This window comes from Lithobates pipiens, unplaced genomic scaffold (genome assembly GCF_037356315.1).
Source record: "Lithobates pipiens isolate NorthernLeopardFrog02 unplaced genomic scaffold, aLitPip1_a1.2 Scaffold_16, whole genome shotgun sequence".
NCBI classification, from domain to species: domain Eukaryota; kingdom Metazoa; phylum Chordata; class Amphibia; order Anura; family Ranidae; genus Lithobates; species Lithobates pipiens.
The window spans coordinates 538,570,708-538,586,714 of record NW_027507748.1 but is presented as its reverse complement, the minus strand read 5'-3'; the positions used below and the strand labels follow the sequence as shown (position 1 = coordinate 538,586,714).

Here is a 16,007-nt window from a genome sequence, read left to right as displayed (position 1 = left end):
AGTGGAGGGAGATTTCTGCAGCATATTTGGCAAGTATAGAATCACAGTATATATAAAATAATATACAAAGTGGTTGGAGGGAAGCTTTAAAGATGTTTTTATTACAAATTATGTGAGCAGACTGCAGTTCCTCTTTAATGTATTAGACCCCTTTCAAACTGGGGCGCTTTGCAGGTGCTACAGCCCTAAAAATAGCGCCTGCAAAGCGCTCTGGAAGAGCCGCTGCTGTGTCTTCAGTGTGAAAGCCCCGATGGCTTTCACACTGGAGTGGTGTGCTGGCAGCATATTTGTATACACCGCTCCTGCCTATTGAAATCAATAGGTGGTTTTAACCCTTTTTCGGCTGCTAGCAGGGGGGTAAAAGCACCCCGCTAGCGGCTGAATACCGCTGCTAAAACTACGGTAAAGTGGCACTAAAAATAGCACAGTTTTACCGCCAACGCCGCTCCCACTTCAGTGTGAAAGAGGCCTTAGACTTAATTTTTTTCGACCTGTGAATATTTGTGAAATATACAATGTGCCCCTTGTACTGAAAATTTTGGAGACCCCGGCTTAGGAGAACAAGCACCATCCACCCCACTCTAGGTACCGAAGGTGAGTGTGATACTAGAGGAAGTATTTTTTGCTCTCTCTTTGCTGTAGATACAAAAATAAGTGGAATATAAGAGGAAGAGAAAAACAACAGCTGATTAGGTCACATGATTGGAGTTTGAAGGAACCAGGAAGTGCTCTTGGGATCGAGGAGAAGCACCACAGCAGCAACACATTCTCTACAGAAGATTGGTGCCACTGGAGATATCTGAGGGCAGGAAGGTAGTTTGTGTGTGTGCAGAGACAGTATGAGGTGGTGGTAAGGAGGATACACTAAATGCGTTTTTTCTGAGTAATGCACTGCACCCAGGAGAAAAGAGTTGCCAATATTAAAATTGAACTATGTGCCAAATGACATATGATACTGCCTGTCAAAAGCAAAAAAAATTGATGCAGTGCCCAAAAAAAGGCAAACGGAGATCAATGGACTAATCACCAACATTTTATGTGGTTTCTCTGCAGACGATCTTCCCCATTACTAGTTTATCTTTCTTGTTTTGTGCTGTATCTGTATGGAAGTAGCCATTTTTGTTAAAGGCAGGGCATTGTTCCTCATATCAAATGAGCAGTACTGTTGTGACATCATCATCTCATGCCAGGTCTCTTAAACTAGCAGTCAAGAGGTAAGCAATGCCTTAAAGCAGAGCACCACCAAAAAGATGAAGCTCCGCTTATTTGCCTAAACCCCCCCGATGCCACATTTGGCACCCTTTGGGGGGAGCAGGTACCTGGTTTCATTGTAGCAAACTAATTCGGAAGTACGGTCCCCTCCTCCTTCCTCTACCACCGGACCATTTTACAAAGTGCAGCATGCTTCGCGCTTGCGCAGTAGGGAACTGGCTGAGAAGCCCCAAGTCTTCGCTGCCAGCTTTCCTTACCTAAGATAGCGGCGGCAGCAACCGAGAGCCGATTGAAAAAACGGCTGGGGTGAAGACCCGGCTGGATTTGTGGACAGGTAAGTGTCCTAATATTAAAAGTCAACAGCTACAGTATTTGTAGCTGCTGGCTTTCATTTTTCTTCTGAAGGAGCCTTGAGCTTCCCTTTAAAGCAAAACTAATATAGCATTTCTATATCAGAATGGCGGCCGGGCAGTGGTTCAGTTATCCTGACTGGGTGTCATATGACGCCCAGCAGGATGACAGCCGCCACCGCTACACCGAAGGCTCTTTACCAAGTGATCAGCCGTGTCCAATCATGGCTGATCACAATGCAACAGCAAGAGTAGAGGAGAGCCAATCGGCTGCTCTCCTGACGGGGTGGGGCGGGGGTCTGTGCTGATTAGGAATGAGCTCTGGCGTTTTCGCACACTTCACATGGGGAGCCCACGAGGAAGTTGGCGCAGCGTTGCGCTAATCACAGGCAGTGAGACATTGCCCAATCTCTGCAGCCACACATCAGGGCAATGTCTCACTGCCTGTGATTAGTGCAGCACTGCGCCAACTTCCTGGCAGGCTCTGCACGTGGAGTGTGCGAACACCCTGGAGCTCATCCTTAGTGTTGATTGTTTATCAGCACAGCCCTCCCTTGGATACCCGCCCAGGACCACCAGAATGCTGCCAGGACCACCAGAGATGGCCACCACACTGGACCACCAGGTATGCCACCCTAGACCACTAGGGATATGCCAATCCCTTCCCAGGCAGCTGCCAATCAGTGGCAATTAAAATGGCATCACAGATGCCACTGGCAGGCATATCATTGCAGTCTATCAGTGCCACCCATAAGTACCCATCAGTGCAGCCTTTCAGTGCCACCTATCAATGGCCATCAGTGCTGCATTTTAGTATCTCCCATCAGTGCTGCCTATTAATGCCCATCGGTGCCGCCTTATCAGTGCCCATCAGTGAAGGAGGAAATGTACTTATTTACAAATTTTTATAACCAAAATAAAGAAAACTTTTTTTTTTTCTTTTTTTTCTTTTCGTTTTTTTTTATTCGTTTAGCAAAAATAAAAACCGCAGAGGTGATAAAATACCACCAAAAGAAATCTGAATTTGTGGGAACAAAATGATAAAAATTCAGTTTGGGTACAGTGTTGCATGACCGCGCAATTGTCATTGTGAATTGTCATTTAAAAAGTGACAGCACTGAAAGCTGAAAATTGGCTTCGGCAGGAAGGGGGTGTAAGTGCCTGGTATAACACGCACATTCATTTTTAGAGGGAAGTTTCAGGAAAAAATTTACATTTTAAATAAGGCAGCTAAAATTGAAGTGTTGGTGTATAACACGCTATTTGCACCCGATTTTCATGGTGAAAAAGTGAGTGTTATACGCCAATAAATACAGTACATTACAGCACATGACATCACTCTCATATTTTTTTTTTTATTATTACAAATTGATGGAAAAAAAGAAATGGACGAGGTGTCGTCCAATTTTCAGATCATGTGTATGGGCTTTACATCCAAGGAAGCTGCCATCTTAGCCAATGTTTGATCTTCAACTGCCTCGATGCTGCACATGTGATTGGTTTTGACACTGACACCAGCCTTTTGTTGGTTTGACAGTTTGGTTGACAGCACAACCAAGTGTAACACCACATATTTGTTGGGAATGTACGGTAACAGTTTTTTTAAACTGTTAAAATCAATGGGTTTAATGACACTAAACTCCTTGTTTCACCTTATTACTGCCACTTAAAAGCTGAACTCCAGCACAAAAAATCCTGCAAATATATTACTTCGCTGCCATACGGACCTACAGCACTGTTTCATGCTTGCCAGGTCCATATGCCGTACGGTCCTACATTCCTCCACTGCTATAAGCTCATTGTCACTGAACTTCTTGCAGAAATGTTCAGCAGTAGGGATGAGCCGAACACCCCCCGGTTCGGTTCGCACCAGAACTTTCGAACGGACCCCAAATTCGTACGAACGTTAGAACCCCATTGAAGTCTATGGGACTCGAACGTTCAAAATGCAAAGTGCTCATTTTAACGGCTAATATGCAAGATACTGTCCTAAAAAGGGTTTGGGGACCTGGCTCCTGCCCCAGGGGACATGGGTCAATGCCTAAAATGTTTTTAAAAATGGCCGTTTTGGCGGGAGCACTGATTTTAATGACGATTAAAGTGAAAAAAAAGTGAAATATTCCTTTAAATATGGTGCCTGGGGGGTGTCTGTAGTATGCCTGTGAAGTGCCACGTGTTTCCCGTGTTTAGAACAGTCCCTGCACAAAATGACATTTAACGGAAATAACACCATTTAAAACTGCTTGCGGTTTTAATGTTATATCTGGTTCCTGCAATATGGTTGAAAATCATTGAGAAAAATGGCATGGGTAGCCCTCCCTGCCCATTACCAGCCCCTTTAGGTCTTGTACGCATATTAAGGGGAACCCCGTACCCATATTAAAAAAAGGAAATGCGTGTGGCCCCCAGGCCCTATATACTCAGAACAGCAGTATGCAGGCGGTGCAAACAAGACAGGGACTGTGTAGGTTTGTTGTGTTAAGTTGAATCTGTTTGTAATTTTCAACTGGTACATTTTTAAAGTGTAGCTCCAGTCCAAAAAAACTATTTTTAAGCTTTTTGGAAAACATAGGGAAGGGTTATCACCCCTGTATAATTTGTTTTGTCGTCCATCTTTTTTCATCTCACTTGCTGTTGTCTCCTTCCGTTTGCAAGTAGGAGATGTTTGTAAGTTGGATGTTTGAAAGTAGGGGCCTGCCCTATATGCTCTGCAGAAATGGCGGAACAAGGTGTTGGTTTTGCCACAACATTGTAAGCCCTCAAAGTGACTCTTGGTGGGCGCTGGAGTGCCCTGCTGTGAACGATTATATCAAGAATTGTAATTGCATGCCATTGTTGAACAGTGGTAGAAAAATTGACCTTTGGTGGTTGTGGTGCTGGTGCCACAACACTATAAGTCCTCACCGTTACTCTGGGTGGGCACAGGAAGGGGCCCTCCTGTGAAATATTATATCAAGAATTGTAATTAAACGCCCCTGTTAAACAGGGGCAGAAAAATTGGGCCTTAGGCACTGGTGCTGGTGCCACCACACTGCAACCTCTGCCATATACTCTAGTTTTTTTGCAGGAATTAGCCCTGCTGCAAAACATTGCATCAAAAATTGTACTTAAATGCCCCTGTGAAACAGGGGCAGAAAAATTGGGCTGATGGCATCAACCAGAACCAGAAATGTTCTTCCAACATATCAGCGGAGGAGGAAGAGGATAGACAATCAACATAACAGGAAAGTCACTCAGCATCAGCATAGGCAGTCTTGAAGGGATGTAATATTTCAAAAAAAATTATTCTGTTACATCAGCTTCAGGTGCTTGGTAGCTGTGGGTGATCCAAGACTGATTCATCTTGATGAAGGTCAGTCGATCAACTGATTCGGTGGACAGGCGCACCCTGTGATCGGTAACAAAGCCACCAGCAGCACTGAAGGTGCGTTCCGAAAGAACGCTGGATGCAGGACAGGCCAGTAGCTCAATTGCATACTGTGCAAGCTCTGGCCAGTGATCCATCCTCAAGACCCAGTAAGCCAGAGGATTTTCGGTGGGAAAGGTGTCCAAGTCTGACCTTGCCCCTAGGTATTCCTGCACCATGTAAATCAGACGCTGGCGATGGGTGCTGGAATCGATCATACCTTGGGGCTGCGGACTAAAAAATTGTCTGAAAGCATCAGTCAGATGGCCACCTTCTCCACCGCTCCTTCTGACCGATGCCTCAGCAACACGTTGTCCAGGACCAGGAGTTTGTAACCTCCCAGTCTCTGGGAACGCGTTGCACAGACCTTTCTGCAAGGCCTCCCGGAGATGTCTCATCCTCTGCTCCCTCTGCGATGGCAAGATAAGGTCGGCAACCTTACCCTTGTACCGTGGATCAAGGAGAGTGGCCAGCCAGTAATGGTCCCTATCCTTGATCCGAAGAATACGAGGATCCTTCCGCAGGCTTTGCAGGATCAGGGAGGCCATGCAGCGTAGGTTAGCTGAGGCATTCGGTCCGGAGTCCTCTGGGTCACTAAGGACAACATGATCCGCAGCTACCTCCTCCCAGCCACGTACAAGTCCACGTGTTTCTTGGGACTGTAAATCATCCCTACAAGACTGCTGCTGCTGATGCTGAGTGCCAGCCTCCACCTCCATGCTGACACAATCATCCTCCTCCTCATCCTCTTCCTGTGTGATGGGTGGCACAGCAGGAACACTGTCTGGATAAAGGGGGCCTTGAGAGGCAAGGAAGTCCTCCTCTTCCTGCCTCTGTTCTGCCTCAAGTGCCCTGTCCATTATTCCACGCAGCGTATGCTCCAAGAGGTGGACAAGAGGTACAGTGTCACTGATGCATGCACTGTCACTGCTCACCATCCTTGTGGCCTCCTCAAACGGTGACAGGACAGTGCATGCATCCCTGATCATGCCCCACTGGCGTGGTGAGAAAAAACCGAGCTCCCCTGACCCTGTCCTGGTGCCGTAGTCGCACAGGTACTCATTGATAGCCCTCTGCTGCAAGTGCAGCAGCTGCAGCATGGCCAATGTTGAGTTCCATCTGGTGGGCATGTCACATATAAGGCGGTTCTTGGGCAGGTTCAACTCCTTTTGGAGCTCAGCCAGCCGAGCACAGGCATTAAATGATCGGCGGAAATGCACACAGACTTTCCTGGCCTGCTTCAGGACATCCTGTAAGCCGGGGTACCTGCCCAAGAACCGCTGCACCACCAGGTTAAGGACGTGAGCTACACAGGGCACATGGGTCAGTTGTCCCTGTCGGAGGGCGGAGAGGAGGTTGGTGCCATTGTCACAAACCACCATTCCTGGCTTAAGCTGGCGTGGCGTCAACCACCTCTCGGCCTGCCCCTGCAGAGCTGACAAAACATCCGCCCCAGTGTGGCTCCTGTCCCCCAAACAAACCAGCGCAAGCACGGCATGGCATCGTTTTGCCTGCGTACTTGCGTAGCCCCTGGAACGCCTACGGAGCACCGCTGGTTCTGAGGACAGAGCTCTGGAAGAGGCCATGGAGGAAGAAGAAGAGGAGGGGGTGGAGGAGAGAGGTGTGTCACAACCAATAGTAGCATTTTGGAGGCGTGGTGGCGGAACAACCTCCAACACTACTGCACCTTGTCCTGCATCCTTCCCAGCTGCCAGAAGAGTGACCCAATGGGCCTTGAAAGACAGGTAACGTCCCTGTCCATGCCTGCTGGGCCATGAGTCAGCGGTAATATGCACCTTACCGCTGACCGCCCTGTCCAGCGAGGCAAGGACATTGCCTTCCACATGCCGGTAGAGAGCCGGAATCGCCTTCCGTGAGAAAAAGTGGCGTTTGGGGACCTGCCACTGAGGAACCGCACATTGTACAAACTCACGGAAGGGGGCCGAGTCTACCAACTGAAAAGGCAGCAGTTGAAGTGCTAGCAATTTAGCCAAGCTAGCATTCAACCGCTGGGCATGTGGATGGCTGGGAGTGAACTTCTTCTGCCGGTCCAGCAGCTGGGGCAGGGACATTTGCCTGCTATAATCGGACGTGGGTGTACCGCTAGCAGAGTTCCCTAAAGCACTTGGCTGTGACACACCTAATTCTACACCTTCATTCCTCTCAGAGCATGTTTCAGAGAGGACTGAAGGTCTAGTGGGGTTGGAGATGCCAGCTGATGAGGAGCAAGGAGAGGTCGGCTTTGTTCTTTGGTGTGGGTCTTTGAGGTACGCTTGCCAACGAGCTGCATGGCAGGTCAACATATGTCAGGTCAAGCATGTGGTGCCCAAGCGGCTGATGTTTTGGCCACGTGAGATACGCTTGAGACATATGTTGCAAATAGCAGCGGTGCGATCTGATGCACTCGTCTCAAAAAAGGCCCACACCAAAGAACTTTTAGAATAACGCGCAGAGGCAGCGCTCTGCACAGGCAGAGCTCTGTGGTGTGATTCAGTCGGTGTGCTGCCCCTAAGCTGGCCCCCGGAGGGCATCCTGCCTCGTTGGACATGTGCCTCCTCCTCCTCCTCCTCCTCCCTCCTTCCAGGCACCCACGTGGAGTCAGTGCCCTCATCATCCCCTCCCTCTTCATCGCTGTAGCAAACCTGGCAGTATGCTGCAGCTTGTGGAACATGACTGCCAGATTGCTGTCCTTCTTGAGCATCCCCTCTCTCTGCGCTCACGCTACTGCCTTCCTCTAGCTGAGTGTCATCATCAGAGCCCACCAAACACTGGGCATCCTCCTGGAGCATGTACCCAACACTGTGCTCAAAGAGTTCAGGAGACTCCTCAGGAGGACGTGGTGGGTCTAGGGAAGGAGTCACTGATGATGACATTGAGAGGAGGGAAGACGATGCGTTGGCAGCTGCTTTGCTAGTACCCTGAGACTGGGTGAGAGAGGATGAGGAGGATGAAGAGGGCTTGGTCATCCACTCTACCAAGTCGTTGGCATGTTGCGGTTCAACATGTCCAGCTGCCGAAAAGGACAAGCGTGTCCCATGGCCACGTGCTGATGACAATGCACCGCGTCCACGACCAGCACTGTTGTCTCTAGACACAGAGCCTGCTTGCCCTCTTTTATCAGCTCGCGCCTGTCTGCCTCTCCTTGCTGGCCTTCCAGACATGGTAATGGCCTGAAGGGAGTTGGGTAAAAAAGCAGTTGGGTAGTGTATATTGTGCTAGAGGCACACAACACCCACTAACTCCTGCAGATGCCTTTATTATAGAACACCAGAGATAAAGGGGTATATACAGATGTATACTGTGCTGTGCTGGAGGCACACACAACTTCCAATAACTCCTGCAGATGGCAAGTGGTCTCAAAAAGAGAACAGCTATGTAGGTGGATATAGCGGTATGTACTGGGTACAGGGCACGCAGACAGCATGCACTATCTCCTAACACTACTGACTGCAAGCTCTATTATAAAAGATAGATCACTAGCTATATAGGTGAGGTGAATATAGCGGTGTATACTGCGGTCAGGGCACGCAGACAATAACCACTACACAACAGCAAGAACGAAAATTGGCCGAAAACGATCGATGTGTACTGTGTTGAAGGTACACAGAACACCCACTGCTTCAGACGCCAACACACTACACGAGGCCGTCGCGCTGGCGGCCTTATATAGTGTGGGGCGTGCACTACACAGCCTGAGCTATGATTGGCCACAGGCATCCTGCCTGTGGCCAATCATGGCTCTCCTCGCTGCTGGCGCTGCGATTGGCCAAGCATGCGGGGTCACAGTGCATGCTTGGCCAATCATGAGCCAGCAATGCACTGCGCCATCGCAGTGCATTGTGGGCCGTGAGCGCCACACAAATTTGACGCGAACGGACCAAAATGTTCGGACTTCGCCGAACGGACGAACAGCCAATGTTCGAGTCGAACGTACGTTCGACTCGAACATGAAGCTCATCCCTATTCAGCAGAGTCTGCGGAACAAAAAAATTGTAATTAGCTGCTGCCTCTGCTTCTTCCCCCTCTGCACCGCCTAAAATGCCTGTGCTCACGCTCCCCATGCACGGATATCCGTGAATCCGATGCAATTGCCGGCTTCCCCCTCGCTGCCTCTTCCACTGGGCAATTGCAGATAAATCTTTTAAAATTATGTATGCTGAGCCCCCCCCTTTTTCAGTGGCCCCCTCACTCACTGGTCCCTGGCAGCCCCTTCTTGCAGCTCTATGTGTCTATGGATGCCCACAGCTCAGCACAGGGCCCAGCAGGAGTGTTCACACATTGGTGCCTCTTTATTTTTATCTCCCTGCTTGAAGGAGAGGCATACAGCACCAACAGTGACTGCTAGAAGAGGAGGAACACCACTTTTCTGTGCATTATTGTTGCACGGAGAAGGTAAGTTTTATTTTTTATAAAAAAAAGTTTGAAAATTATTTTATTGCACTTTAATAACCAGAAAGACATACATATTACTTTGTGTGCCCCAAATGCTTGTGCAAACCAAGATTTTACCTTGTAAAAGTAGCAGTGACATTATCACTGTGATGCGCACAGCTGTGAGTGTGGCCCAACAGGTCCATTCACTACAGGCTGTCTGAAGGAAACTACATGTGGTGTGAAGACAATGTGTTACCAGGGCCACCGGAACCAGTGTCCCCATAAGAAGATTTCCCCTCTATTAATTTTCTACAATCCATTATTTGAGATTTCTTTAAATAAGAATAGTAAACATGACAGAGTGCAAATCTCCCTAGCAGGAAGACAGACAGCAATAGAAAACCTGATAGATGTTCAAATCCAAAACTAAAAAAAAGCTTTTCCTTTAGTTATACATCAACCTGAAATTCCTGAGTGGTAAAACATCTCCTTTGTGAAGCTGAACTTAGATCTGTTACCTAATCTTAGTGAGGAGTCTTGTGTGTGTGTGTGTGTGTGTGTATCTCCATGGGGCACTATTTCTGCCACTGATACCAACCATGGGGCACTATATTCTCCCAATGACGGGGCACTATTCCTGCCACTGATACCAATGATGGGGCACTATTCCTCTTCCTACTGGCCACAGGCAGTAAATTTTTTTTACTTCCACTGACCACAAAGCCTGAGGCATTGTTTACTCCCACTGATGACACTTTCTCTCCCACTGGCCACAGTCCAGTCATCATAAAGTCTGAAAGTCCGTAATATGGCCTTTTTGTTCAGAAAGTTTGGAGATCCCTGTTTTTTTAAGAAACCTGAACTAAGGAAGTATGATTGCTGGCCTTTCCTTTGAAATAAGGATCGACCGATTATCGGTGCAACCGATATTTACTTTTTTGGAAGTATCAGTATCGGTCACCAACGTACTTGATATTACCGATATTGCTTCAAGGGGTTTTACTGGGGTGATGCATGCAGCTGCATGCATCACTCTGGTACTGTTCTTTAAAGTGGACGGTCAGCTTTATAGTAATAGCAACCGATGCAGCTCAGCAGCGAGGTGGCCGAAATATGGGTATTGTGCCGGCACAACAAAAAACAATATTGGTCGATCCCTACTTTGAAGATGCAAATTTTCTGGCTGATGTAATATCTTCAATGCTTTGAGTCACTGACCCAGAACAAAAATTCTGATAATGAGTTGCAACTTTATTCTGACTTTTCTGATCTGTATGCCTATTCCCTGTTGTTGTCTCAGAAGTTATTGAAGCCAGAGACTGCTAAGCAGTGAGCATGTTCAGAAGGAGTTCAGCAATGACCGCCTCCCTCCCTTACTGTACAGGATTTTTTTTAACAATGATCTTACATACACTAGTAGAATTTTGTTAGAAAATTTCCATTTTAAGAATGTTTGTTTGTTTGATTTTCTAATAGTAAGGGGATCAAATCGACATTTGTTTTCAACCGCAGTGACAAGAAAATTTGAAGTAGCAGGATGAAAATATTTTTCAGAACAAATTTCAATTAACAGTGAATATGGTTTCCATTTACTCAAAAATCAAATGTTAAAAGCAGGGCCGCTGATAGAAATCATGGGGCCCCGTACAGCCTACCTGACGGGGCCCCCTTCAGCTCCACCCTGGTCCCTCCTTTAGCCCCACCCCTGCCCCACCCATTGCCCCTCCCCAGACCCCGCCTTGAAACAAAGTGTAGGTTTGTCTACAAGTGATATTTGTTTTCTCCAGTCAGTTATAGGTTTGATTATCCAAAAGAAATACTGTTTTCAGATGAGAACATACCTCTTTAATATCTATATGTAATACAAACCATTAATGAATAAATAAAATGGTATTTTGGAGAGTATTGGTAGGGTATTTATTGCAGAGTATTGGCAGGGTAAGTATTGCCAGGGTATTGCCAGGGTATTGGCGGGGTATTGGCGGGGTATGTATTGCAGAGTATTGGCGGGGTATGTATTGCAGAGTATTGGCAGGGTATTGGCAGAGTAAGTATTGCAGAACATTGGCAGAGTATTGGCAGGGTAAGTATTGCAGAGTATTGGCAGGGTAAGTATAAAGTATTGCAGAGTATTGGCAGGGTATGTATTGGCAGGGTATGTATTGGCAGGGTATGTATTGGCAGGGTATGTATTGGCAGGGTATGTATTGGCAGGGTATTGCATTGCAGAGTATTGCATTGCAGAGTAGTAGTAGATGTTGAACTTCAAGCATACACCTCACCTGTGTAATTGTTAGCTCTAGCAGGGCAGCAGAGATCACTTCCTCCCTCTTCTTCAGTGTCCACAATAGCTTGATCGCCCGGCCCCTGCACTCTCTGCTCCTCTCACTCTGCTACTTCTTCTCACGCGGAGAGAGAGCGAGAGAGGAATATCACTCCGCAACACCATAGGGTATGCTGGCCGGGACTTGTGCGGAGCAGGAGGAGCGGTCGCAGAAGGCGTATTCTTCCGCGCCCGAAATACAACAAATAGTCCCTCCCCTGCAGCCTCATACAGAACAGACTAATCGCATCTATTTTTTTTTTTCTATATTAATTTTGCAGTTCAGGTTGCTCGGGCCCCCCCTGCTGGTCAGGCCCGGTACAGCAGGGCCAGTTGTACTGGCCTATCAGCGGCCCTGGTTAAAAGCAAACATTCTTGAATTATTTTTAAACAACATTCGTCATGTGGTAGAATGCATAATGAGAATTTTTGGATGAATGTTCATACAAACTTTCGTTTGAAAATTTGTTAGTATATGGCTTGCTTTACTGTGTGCTGCCGGAACGTAGAGGTCAGCAGGAGGAACCAGCGAGAACTGCGGGGAACCCAGAAGATCTCCATCACCTATAGTTGTGAGAAAATGTATTTGCCCCCTTTCAGATTTTCCTTTCTTTTTTTTTTTTTTTTTTTTTTTTTTTGCATATTTGTTACACTTAAATGACTCAGATCATCAAACTAATTTTATTACACAAAGATAACCCGAATAAATACAAAATGCAGTTTTTAAATGATGGTTTAATTAAAGCAAAAAAGCTGTCCAAACCTGCCTGGCTTTATGTGAAAAAGTAATTGCCCCCTAAACCTAATAACTGGTTGTGCCAAGAGTTTGTGATAGCTGGCAAGGAGGCTTTCACATTGCTGTGGAGCAATTTTGCCCCGCTCTTCTTTGCAGAATTGTTTTAATCCAGCCACATTGGAGGGTTTTCCAGCATGAACGGCCTGTAAGATCATGATACAGCATCTCAATTGGATTTAAGTCCGGACTTTGACTAGGCCACTCCAAAACCGAAATTTTGCTTTGTTTGAACCATTTGGAGGTGGACTTGCTGTTGTGTTTTGGATCATTTTTCTGCTGCATAACCCAAGTACACTTGATCTTAAGGTCACAAACTGATGGCCGGACATTCTCCTTTAGGATTTTCTGGTAGAGCTCAGAATTCATGGTTCCTTCAATTATGTTAAGTTGTCCAGTTCCTGATGCTGCAAAGCAGCCCCAGACCATTGCACTACCACCACCACCATGTCTAACTGTTGGTATGATGTTCTTGTTATAAAATGCTGTATTCATTTTATGCTAGATGTAACGGGAAGAAAACCATCCAAAAAGTAACATTTTTGTCTCATCAGTGCACAGAATAGTTGCCTAAAAGTCAAGATGTTTTTTGGTAAATGTGAGATGAGCCTTTGTGTTTTTTGGTCAGCGGTGGCTTTGGCCTTGGAACTCTCCTGTGGATGCCATTTTTGCCCAGTATCTTTCTTATTGTTGAATCATGAACACTGATCTTACCTGAGGCAAGTGAGACCTGCAGTTCTTTAGATGTTGTTATGGGTTCTTTTGACCTCCTGAGTCGTTGTCATGCTCCTGGAGTCATTTTTGTAGGCCGGACACTCCTGGGAAGGTTCACCACTGTTCCAAGTTATCTTCATTTATGGATAATTGCTCTCCCTGTGGTTCACTGGAGTTCCAAAGCCTTAGAAATGGCATTGAAACCCTTCCTAGACTGATACGTGTACATTACTTTCTGTACTGTTCTTGAATTTTTTTAGATTGTGGCATGATGTGTGTCTTTTTGTGATCTGTTATATTGCTTCACTTTGTCAGACAGCTTCTATTTATGATTTCTTGATTCAACAGGTATGGCAGTAATCGGGCCTGGGTTTGGCAAATGAAATTTAATGCTGCTTTCCAAAAGATTTTAGTTAATCACAGTTCATTCATGATTCAGCATGGGAGGAGGCAATTACTCTTTCACGTAGGGCCAGGCAGGTTTGAACAGCTTTTTTCCTTTAACCACTTCCTGCCCGGCCTATAGCAGAATGACGGCCGGGCGGTGGTTCAGTTATCCTGACTGGGCGTCTCATGATGTCCTGCAGGATAACAGCATCGCGGCGATCAGTGTAGCGGTGTGTCAGTCTGACACACCGCTACACCGATCTCGGTAAAGAGCCTCCGACGGAGGCTCTTTACCACGTTATCAGCCATGTCAGGGGTCAAGTCCTGGGGAAAAAAGTGTGGGAACTCCGACCCAAGATCCACTCCTGCACAAAAAAAAAGAAAAAATAGGACATCAGGGCACGGGGCATATCAGGGCATGGGACACATCAGGCCACATGGCACATCAGGGCACGGGGCACATCAGGGCATGGGGCACATCGGGGCACATTATGTGGCACATTGGGACACATAGCACATCAGGGCACATTATGGGGAACATAGCACATCAGGGCACATAGCACATAAGGGCATGGGGCACATCAGGCCACATGGCACATCAGGGTATGGGGGAAACATTGGCACATCAGGCCACATGGCACATCAAGGAACATTATGGCACATTATGAGGCACATAGCACATCACGGCATATTATGGGGCACATAGCACATCAGGGCACATGGCACATAAGGGCACATCGGGGCATGGGGCACATCAGGTCACATGACACATCAGGCCATGGGGAAACGTTGGCACATCGGGGCACATTATGGCACATCAGGGCACATTATGGGTCACATAGCACATCAGGGCACATTATGGCACATCAGGGCACATTATGAGGCACATAGCACATCAGGGCACATTATGGCACATTATGGGGCACATAGCACATCAGGGCACATAAGGGCACGGGGCACATGGCACATCAGGGCATAGGGGAACATCAGGGCACATTGTGGGGCACATAGGACATCATGGCAGGGTGCATATTACGGCATGGGGCACATAATGGGGCACATAGGACATCAGGGCAGGGGGCCCATTACGGCATGGGGCACATCAGGGCACATAATGGGGCACATAGGACATCAGGGCAGGGGGCACATTATGGCATGGGGCACAGTGGGGCACATAGGACATCAGAGCAGGGGGCACATTACGGCATGGGGCACATCAGGGCACATAATGGGGCACAGTGGGGCACATAGGACATCAGGGCAGGGGGCACATTACGGCACGGGGCACATCATGGGGCACAGTGGGGCACATAGGACATCAGGGGGCACATTTGGGCATGGGGCACATTGTCATCTTACTAGCCAGTATGCAGAGTAGCGCAGGAAGCTTCTGTCTGTAGTAAGTTCTCCCTCACTTCACACAGCACTGTTCGCTCCCCGGTGGCCCCTCCTCTCTTCTCGTCTATCCCCATTGGCTTGTGACATCATCTGGGATAGACCATAGACGAGAAGAGAGGAGGGGCCACCGGGGAGCGAACAGCGCTGTGTGAAGTGAGGGAGAACTTACTACAGCCAAACGCTTCCTGCGCTACTCTGCATACATCTCATTCGGGCGGCTTGAGTCCTGCAAAGGCAACGGCGTTCCCGCTGTGAAAATAGTGCAGGGACGCCGTTCCCATGCATTCCCGCATGACTCGAGCCCTGAGCCATGTCCAATCAGCTGTTGGTCGCCTTTTCCTCATCCGCGTCTGACAGAAGCAAGCAGAGGAGAGCCGATCGGCGGCTCTCCTGACCGAGGGGTCTGTGCCGATTGTTGATTAGTGCAGCCCCCCCCTGGATGCCCACACTGGATCATCAGGGAAGCTGCCAGGGCCATCAGGGAAGCACATTACATGTGGATGGCCAGGTACATCTCCCATGGCCATCCAAATGTGCCAACATATGCCCAATCTATGCCAATCAGTACCCACAAATGGGCACTGACGTGCACCATTATGAAAACAAAAAAATTCAGTGATGCACAGCAATGCCACCCATCAGTGCTGCCTATGAGTGCCGCCTATCAGTGCCACCTCATTGGTGCCACCGCATCGGTGCCCATCAGTGCCGCCTTATCATTGCCCGTCAGTGCAGCCATATCGGTGCCCGTCCATTGAAGAAGAAAATGTACTTATTTACAAAAAATGTTAACAGAAGCAAAGAAAAACTTTTTTTATTTTTTCAAAATTTACGTTTTTTTGCTCAAAAAATAAAAATCGCAGAGGTGATAAAATACCGCCAAAAGAAAGCTCTATTTGTGGGAACAAAATGATAAACAATTTGTTTGGGTACAATGTAACATGACCGCGCAATTGTCATTCAAATTGAGACAGAAAGCTGAAAATTGGCTTGGGCAAGAAGGTGTATAAGTGCCTGGTATTGAAGTGGTTAATGAAATAAATTTAAAAA

At 47.5% G+C, this 16,007-nt stretch overlaps 1 protein-coding gene across 6 annotated transcripts in view; it reads left to right on the top strand.

The window, feature by feature from the left end:
* Positions 1-722: 722 nt before the first annotated feature.
* RCBTB2 (RCC1 and BTB domain containing protein 2) overlaps positions 723-16,007 on the top strand; it is an 87,386-nt gene continuing 72,101 nt past the window's right edge. For 3 of the 6 annotated variants that reach the window (XM_077483274.1, XM_077483275.1, XM_077483273.1), the window contains exon 1: positions 723-813. The gene's annotated coding sequence lies outside the window, so the exon portion shown is untranslated. The remainder of the gene's footprint in view (positions 814-16,007) is intronic. The other 3 variants (XM_077483266.1, XM_077483268.1, XM_077483270.1) reach the window with 3 other exon arrangements.